Source organism: Gadus morhua, chromosome 21 (assembly GCF_902167405.1).
Source record: "Gadus morhua chromosome 21, gadMor3.0, whole genome shotgun sequence".
Lineage (NCBI taxonomy): Eukaryota > Metazoa > Chordata > Actinopteri > Gadiformes > Gadidae > Gadus > Gadus morhua.
The window spans coordinates 9255963-9264926 of record NC_044068.1 but is presented as its reverse complement, the minus strand read 5'-3'; the positions used below and the strand labels follow the sequence as shown (position 1 = coordinate 9264926).

General features: G+C 43.0%; 1 protein-coding gene across 7 annotated transcripts in view; it reads left to right on the top strand.

The window, feature by feature from the left end:
- The first annotated feature begins 4118 nt into the window (after positions 1-4118).
- epb41l2 (erythrocyte membrane protein band 4.1 like 2) overlaps positions 4119-8964 on the top strand; it is a 45260-nt gene continuing 40414 nt past the window's right edge. For all 7 annotated transcript variants that reach the window (XM_030346022.1, XM_030346024.1, XM_030346020.1 and 4 more), the window contains exon 1: positions 4119-4304. The gene's annotated coding sequence lies outside the window, so the exon portion shown is untranslated. The remainder of the gene's footprint in view (positions 4305-8964) is intronic.

Sequence of the window (8964 nt, the reverse complement as noted above, 5' to 3'; positions counted from 1 at the left end):
ACACACACACACACACACACACACACACACACACACACACACACACACACACACACACACACACACACACACACAAACACACACACACACAGTCTCTCTCACACACACACACACACACACACACACACACACACACACACACACACACACACACACACACACACACACACACACACATTGTCCTCACCTCTTTCTAATTGTTATTTATCTGACCATCCATACAAGTCTCTGGTTACTACATACAGAGTGTGTAAGACAGTGAGTGAGAGTGAGACAGTTAACCAGAGAGAGAGACGGTGAGCAAGAGAGAGACTGAGAGACATAGAGAGAAAAAGGAAAAGGAATTTTGTCAAAGTCAAGTGATTCCCTCCTGCTTATCCCCTGGAGTCAGGTGCCAGTTGAACAGGTAAAATATTGATCTACTTTAGATACATTACAGCTAGATATGGACAAAGGTCCACAGGAATTTAAATACTTTTCATTTTTGTGTGAATATTGGCATTAGAAGCCAACATCGGATATTGTAAATGGCTGTATTTCTAATTGCTTTCCTGTGTTTATATGTTTGAGTGTCATGCGTATACATAATGTAGATATCAAGGTATGTCAGCACACACCAATATCTTTCTTTTTAGAAGGGTGTTTGATAGAACACAAATGTTGAGGTTGTCTTAAAGAGAAGATAGGATAAGGTATTTTTTTTAATTTGTTTTATGTTACGATACAAAAAATATGAAAAGAAACATTCAAATGTGAACCTATTCAAAAGTTGCAGTTTCACAGCTGTATACATAATGAAATAATCCATATTGACAGATTAATGGTGTAAATGTAAATGGCTAGAACATGATTTACCTATTTGCTACTGCAAACAGACGTTCAAACATGCATGTATGATTGTATACTAATACTGTAAATAGGCTATTTGAATATTCGTGATTATGGCTTTCAGTATGACCCAACAGCATATAATAAAGTGCAAGTGTAAGTTGAAAATGTAGACTCTTCAGATTGTTTAATGACCGTCCTCATTAAAAGACGCTGATGAATTCAACATAAATTGTGACATAATAGGCGATGACATAAAGACCCAGTGGACAGTAATCAAGAGCTTGGAGGCATTGAGTGAGCTGACTCAGCAGAGTGACTCGGCTGCTAGAGTGGTTGATAGGGACGTCTCCGTAATTACACATGGTAACAGCTGGTCAGCTGACCTCACATAACCCACATAACCTACTTATATGTTTAGGATCAATTTACTACCTTATCAAGGCACTGACAATCATACACCTTGCCACTGTTCTCTCTCCCTCACTTTCTCTCTTTCTTGTTCTCTGTATTTCTATCTGTCTCTACCTCTCTCTCTTTCAGTCAGTCTCTTGGGCTCTCATTCTTGTTCAATCTCTCTCTGTCTTAGTATGTGTGTCTGTCTCTGTCTCTGTCCCTCTCGGTGACTGAAAGAATAAAATGGCGGAGGACATTCCAAAAGGTCTTCATTATGTCCTTAACCCTAATCCTAACTATTTTAACAGGCTATGCGCTCACTTATTATGATTTTGTGCATCATGTTGCTTTAAGCGGGAACAAAATAATGTGTAAAGTTCTTGTTCGATTTGTTATAAATTGACCTTTTTGATACAATGTTGTCGAATATATTGTTATTTCCCCTCCAACCAGAGTAAAGGATTGACTCTGTGTAACTGTAGTACTCTATGCACAGTTGAGGCCTATTTTAGTTATTTGTTTTGATCTGTCCAGATGGTTGCGTCAGGGTAATTCTCTCCAGAGAGGCTCTCTAATCCCTGAGAGAATCAGCCAAGGCCTGATCTCATCCATGCGATGGAACCTGGACGATAGATGCTTAGCTGCTTAGACTCTTGATTCCCATAGTGCTCTCTGTTTAGCACTGCGAGTGCAACAACATAGTAGCTTAGTGCTACACACCTCGTCCTTCAGTTTGAAGCTGGGCTTCACCTGACCCTGGCGATTACGTGCGGATGGAAGGCAACGCCACCGTTGAGATTTGAGATTTATTTACAATGGAGTGAAGAACCGTCCTTCAAGAGTAGAAGGGGTGACAATGATAGAAGAAGGAGACGATTTAACATTTAATTGACGCTGGAGGACTATTCAGGGAACAGTCGGTGTGGATGATGAATACCAATGAGGTACATTGTCTTCTTTAAATGGTTCAGCATTTGGCAAGACTATATTGATAATCACAGTTGTGGCTATTTAGATATCTTAACATCAAGACTATGTTTATATTTATTTTCACAGAACATTATTTCCCCCTAATTTCTATACATTTATGTACGTGGTTGATACATTTGGTCCTGGAAGCAGATTTCATTCAGCATGGTATCAGTCAGACCAAAGCAAAGGCTTTAATCTCAAGTGTAGATGTTCAATTTACAAATAGAAATAATGTATTATGGCAGGGAGATACCTAAAGAAATAGAAAACAACATAAAGGGTTATTCCTGCTCAGCAGGGGCAAAAATAGTGAGCTATATATCCGACGTGGGTGGAGCAGGAAGCAATTCTGAGGTTTCCTGTTCCCCTTTCTCTTCCCTCTCTCTGCCAAACTGAAGATGCTCCCAATGAACATGCAGAATGTAAAAATAAATATCTGAACAATATGTAAATTAAATGTTTAATTAAATGTCTAATTGTGCGTGTGCTTGTGTGTGCGTGTGTGTGTGCGCGTGTGTGTGTGTGTGTGTGTGTTTTGTTCGATCAAACCCTGGGCCTGCTGCGTGTCTCATGTGGATTTTCTGCTGCTCGGCGGGCGGTGAGTTTCCATGACAACGAGGCCCACACGGGTTCAAGTGTTGATGTTGATGCTTTCTCATTGGGGCTGTAACGCCATTCACTTCAGAATATCAAAATGTGCTGATTAATCCTCTCTGGTTTATTTTACATGTAGAAATACATCGCAATATTGATCTCTTCTGTTACCATTAAAGAGCATTATTTATTGATCTATTTTTACCCATGGCATTAGAAACCATGGCATTATATATATTGATGTCTCAAAATTGGACAATAAAATCAAAATTGGATCAAAGTCCGACCTTGAATAGTAAAATAAGTGTATCATTACACCCCTGATGTGCATTTTATGATTCGTTTTCAAACTAATATGTCAACTGTCACTTTTTTAGATACTCAGTTGGCCAAATAGCAGTGATTGGCCACTCAGTTTGCCAATAACTGATAAGCCAATTAGCTGACCTTCAGCAAGCTCTCGCTCTTGTGTAAAAAGGTAGTTTGTGGGCTTTTCTGCATGAGATAGATAGAGAGAGAGAGAGAGAGAGAGAGAGAGAGAGAGAGAGAGAGAGAGAGAGAGAGAGAGAGAGAGAGAGAGAGAGAGAGAGAGAGAGAGAGAGAGAAGGTGAGCAAAAGAGAGAGACGATGAGCAAGAGAGAGAGAATTTGAATGTTTTTGAGTCAGACGAGATCATTGAAGGTGAAAGGCAAATGAACAGGCAAGACGTTTGCTTGCCTTTTTTTTTGCAGAGCCTAAACTGAAAGAAATATTTCCGTACAAATAAAATTTATAATTTTTGGATTTAAATATAATTTATTATTTACAATATAATAGAGCATTATATAATCTCTCTCTCTCTCTCTCTCTCTCTCTCGCTCTCTCTCCCTCTCTCTCTCTCTCTCTCTCTCTCCCTCTCTCCCTCTCTCTCTCCCTCTCTCTCTCTCTCTCTCTCTCTCTCTCTCTCTCTCTCTCTCTCTCTCTCTCTCTCTCTCTCTCTCTCTCTCTCTCTCTCTCTCTCTCTCTCTCTCTCTCTGTGTAGACGATGTGATCATATATTATAGGGTTAGGGTTATTCTCGTAGAAGCATTTTTTTTATTTTATCTAGATATAATACAATTACATAGCGCTGAGGTCATGCCTGTGATTTTTTCTCTGGTTTTGAAAAACACAAACGTATGTATGCCCAATGAAATATCCCCGTTCTCCCCACTAGACGTCACTGTGTCACCGCATAAGCATTTTCGCACTGCAATCAATCCTATACTGACAAATGGGCGAACCAATCATATCGTAAAATGTGATACAGTAACTTCGCTGGACCAATGAAAACAACCCCAGTGTGTTTTTCACTGTAAAGGGGCGGGTCTTGTATGTGGTCTGCAGGTTTTCTTTGAGCTCGAGCCAGGTTTTCGGTGTGAGATCCCCTATTTGAGGTTTGGATCGCGAGCGGAGGGACATAACGTTTTTTCCGAGAGGACAGTGAGGTACCGCGTTTGGAAAAGTTTTTTCACGTTGTGGGGGGATTTCACCAGGTAATGTTTGCCTTATCCCTTCAATCCACGTGAATATCATGACACATGTGATATTTTTATGATTGTCGGCGTATTTTCTGAGAGATAAACCAATTCAAACGCACAGTTGGTGTTCATCAGATGCTAACGCTGACCAGCGTCAACGTTGGGCTGGGCTGTAGCTAGCCACCTTTTAAACCTTTCAGCGAGGCTTCACGTACTAGCCAATGTCGCTATCCATCTTAGCATTCATACCTTCGATGCAAAGATATTTCAAGGCACCTATCTCTACCGTGCTATCTCAATTACGACGTTATTCAGCCGTGTCTTCTTAAAGATCGTATTGGTGTTGTACGTCAACGATCGCCGGGGGTTGATGGCTGCATTTCGCATTAATGGACCTCACGTGAGAGTAAAAATCTGCTGCCCGCGCCTCTCGGCGTTCCTACGTTACGGATGTTTACCTCTCCTAAGGGTAAATGCACTACTGCTCACATTACGCGGCAAGTTTTGAACAGGCTCCCTACGCATAAAACCAAGAGGACACGGTTCACAGTACATGTCTATGTTATGTTAGATTAAAGCTGCTTCCCTGCAGGGGACTGAAGTTGAATGGCCAGATGTTTGCATAGCATGTGTGCCTTGGCTCAGAAGCAACATACCACAAGTCGGTTTTTATTATGAGCGATTGCCAATAGATTCAAAGTACTGGGACACTCGCCCTTTATCGATAAAGCCAGTTGACCGTTTGTTTTTAGGCCAAAGTTTCGAAATGTTTGATTTAAAACATGATGAAAAATCTAAACTCTTGCGCAAACTCTTCTAAAGTAGGATAGACTAGTTTAGGTGTTCCATGTTTTTGCAAGCATTTATAAGGTGTGTGGGTGGGTGTGGGTGTGGGGTGAAATTCTTGGGGGCAGATTGACAGATGGCTGGTGGCTAAAGTAGTTCTCAGACAAGCAGTACCCCTACGAGTACATTATCAGGGCTTAAAGTTTTGCTTGCGTATCCAGAGAGTTGATGTATATTCACTTTTTTAACTAATGGATGATTGCCTAACCATTCGGAAATTTTCACTGTTGTACTTTTTACATTGAAGAGTTATCATAGATTGTTTACGGCGAGTGGCTCTAATAATCTCATAGTTCTCTTGTGTTAGTCTGTCTTTTTCAGCAGCTAGTTGTTAGGTGCGTCCTGCAATTCAGGGTGTCATTCGTCCTGCAGCATACAAAATAACTAAAGACGAAAAGTCTCAGTCAGACTGAGACAGACACCCTTTTATCAGGGCAGCTGGCTGGGCACTTAAGGAATTAGGAACCACCTTTTTAATATCCAAACCCAAGTATATGTTGGTGCCCGGGCGGGCACCAAAGCCCTGAGCCAAACTAGTCATCATCTCAATCGGTATTCCCCAGTATCTCCTCTTGAGCTCTCCTCATCTTATGCCCTGTGACAGACAGAGGGAAAATAATATGTTGTTTTTAAATCCAAACTGAAACTGTATATACTACACCCTTGCTCAATACCAATTATTTTGGCTTGCAAGTTGTCCTAGATCCTCTCGATTCTCTGTCAAAAGAAAAACATAGTATGTTTGATATGAGTGAACAGAAGGCATTTCAATCTATTAATTCTGCATGCACAATAGGGATGCTAGATAAAGTATCTCGCTAATGAGATTTGGAGCTTACTTCCCGCTTGCCCGACATTCACCTCAATTAGTGACTCCTCATTTCCTGTTCTCATTATCCTATTTTCACAAGTCCCTTGTTTTAAGATTCCGATGACATGCTAGGACAGTGTCGCCTTGAATCTGCCCAGCTCAGAGAGGGATGCATGTTGGGCTAACGCTAGACACGACAGGAAATTCTCATTATTCCTATGAAATATACGATCTTTCACCTTTCACTTTAGTTTTTGGGTTAGTTTTGATGTGAGCTCGCACACTCTGGGTGACCTTGCTGACCGGCCTTGCTATGTATGTAGCAAACTTATTACAATCCGCTCCAGAGCCGAGCCCCCGCCGGCCGGCTGGGTAGAACACTAGGACTCTGTGGAGCGGTGCTCTGTGGGGCTCCGCTAATGAGCAGACCTAATTGGTCCTTCTGGTAGGAGAATCTTCTCATTAAAAGGTGGCTAAAACTAACTCCAAACGATGGCACAACTCATTTTCAACGTGGCGTTCGTTTCTGTGTCAAAGACCACCCAACGAAAGATAATGCAACAGTTTTTTATTTTATCATGTTTTTATGACATATTTGGATGGAATGTCGCTGGTGCGCTGCCACGGCCTGACAGGCGTTAGTTATTAGCCAAGTGTCAGCTGATTGCCCCCACGGTACAACTGTGTTATCCTCTAGCTTTCCCTCTCTTTCTCCGTTCCTCACCACACACTCACTCACTCACTCACTCACTCACTCACTCACTCACTCACTCTCTCACTCACTCACTCACTCACTCACTCACTCACTCACTCACTCACTCACTCACTCACTCACTCACTCACTCACTCACTCACTCACTCACTCACTCTCACACACACACACACACACACACACACACACACACACACACACACACACACACACACACACACACACACACACACACACACACACACACACACACACACACACACACACACACAGGGAATTTGGCCGGCCCTCAGAGAGTAGCCTTGCAGATTGCTTGACAGACTCGGCCGGTGAATTGCATGGCCAAGGTTGCCTTGAACGACAAAACCAACTCTCTCCCAACCCAAGGGTGCTGCTGCTCCCTTGGGCTTAATAGGGGGCTGGGTGTACCATGGCCCCTCTTAACTATGAGTTACACAGGTGAAGCACTAGTTGAAACGGGTCCCAGCCAGTAAGATGGATGAAAGAGGCAGGTACAGTCACGCTGGAGATGAGAGGAAAGCAACGCTGCTGGTAGTAAAAGTCTGACAAAATTAGAGGGATGAGGAGGAACAAAGAGGCAGAGGATATGGGTAGAGTTAGAGGGGGGAACAGAGAGACTGACTAAGGGCGACAGGGAGAGCGATATTGCCTAACCATTCGGAAAGGCTATGGGAACATCGCTATGTCTGTGTGTGTCTGTAGTGTGTGTGTGTGTGTGTCACTCAGTGTGTGTGTGTCACTCGGTGTGTGTTTACCCTGACCTTGTTTTTTCAACTGGATCTATCTCATCAGCTGTCATTCACAAAGAGACCCACATTCATGATACATTGTCCTACATTCACTCGCTCATTGCATGTGTCTTTTTGGTGTGTGTTTGTGTGTATGCCTTTCGCATACAGCATTAAATGGAGGTGGAAGTGGATCAGAGAAAGAGGGGCTTACTCTTGGGGATGAAAATGTCCATTGGACCTTGACACAATTTATTATGTTATTGCCCTAGAAGTGTAGCAGAAAGTTATGCCATTAACCTCACATCCGTACAGTAGTTTAGCAATGAGAGCAATGGCATGTAAAAACATTGATTTGCATGTAAAAATGTTTGTGTATATTGTATAGATCAAATATCTAGGAAAAGATAAGGCCAAAAAGGCGGCTGTGTAAATTTGCCTACTCGATGGTAATCGGTTGCACAAGCCCAGGCCCGGCGCGGAAAACAAACAATCAGGAGTGGCGCTCGCATGCGTCCTTGGGACTGTCCTGTTTTCAGACGGACATGCTTGACAGTGCTGGAGCCTGACCAGAGGGGAGCGTTGGCCAATAGCCCGGCCGCAGCGCTCCCTGCTGCCATGCGATCCCACGCTGCGCGACAGCCATACACACAGCACAGATCAGAGGGCCCACGGATGAATGGAAACTGTAATGTAATGTAAGGTTCCGCTTATTACCGTAACAGAGGGTAAGGGGCGAGCGACGGTGGGAGAGGAGGGGTGGGGAGGGGAAGTGTGTGTGTGTGTGTGTGTCGATGAAAGGGGAGGCGATATCGGTGGGAGAGTAGGGTGATGAGCACGTGTGCGCGGGGAGGGGCTGAGGGAGCCCAGGGAAAGGGTCTGGGTCTTTGACCAAAGGGGGGAAAAAGACAGAAGGAAATGATGGGACAAAAGGGGGAGATTTTGAAGGCAGTGGGGGGGGGGGGGGGGGGGGTTTGCTGTGGCTTTTTGGCCGGCGGCCAGATGTGGTTAAAAACAGATTAATCAGCAAAGGGTCACATTCTCCCAAAGGGAACATGAACCCAACCCAACTGTTGGAGAACAAAAAGTCAATAAATAAGAAATTAGAGCAGTGATTCACATGCCACTACAGCTGTTAATATCAGCAGATCAATTTAAAGCTGATACACCAGTATTCAGTTATTAAAGAAACCATTTGTTGCTGCTTGAATTAATAAATAAATAGATGTTCAACTGCATTTTAAATGGTCAGGAGGAGAGAATGATGGGTCAGAAACTACATTTTAGAAAGTAGAGAGGTTAACTAACAGAAATTGGCTAATCACAACATTAACTGGTTGGCTTATTATGGAGGTATAAGGTATCTTGCCTGGTACAGCATCCCTGACGATCAGTCACTGAAAAGTTGTGAGTGTGTGTTTTTTATTTTAACCCTGTGAACTGAATTTCTTCAGTAGTACTCCTCCTTAATGAGCGCATTCTCTGATGGTCCATCCTAGAGGAAATGCTATTTTAGTGAGTGAGAGTGAGTCGGGGGTTATGGGTAAGGCTAAGTCA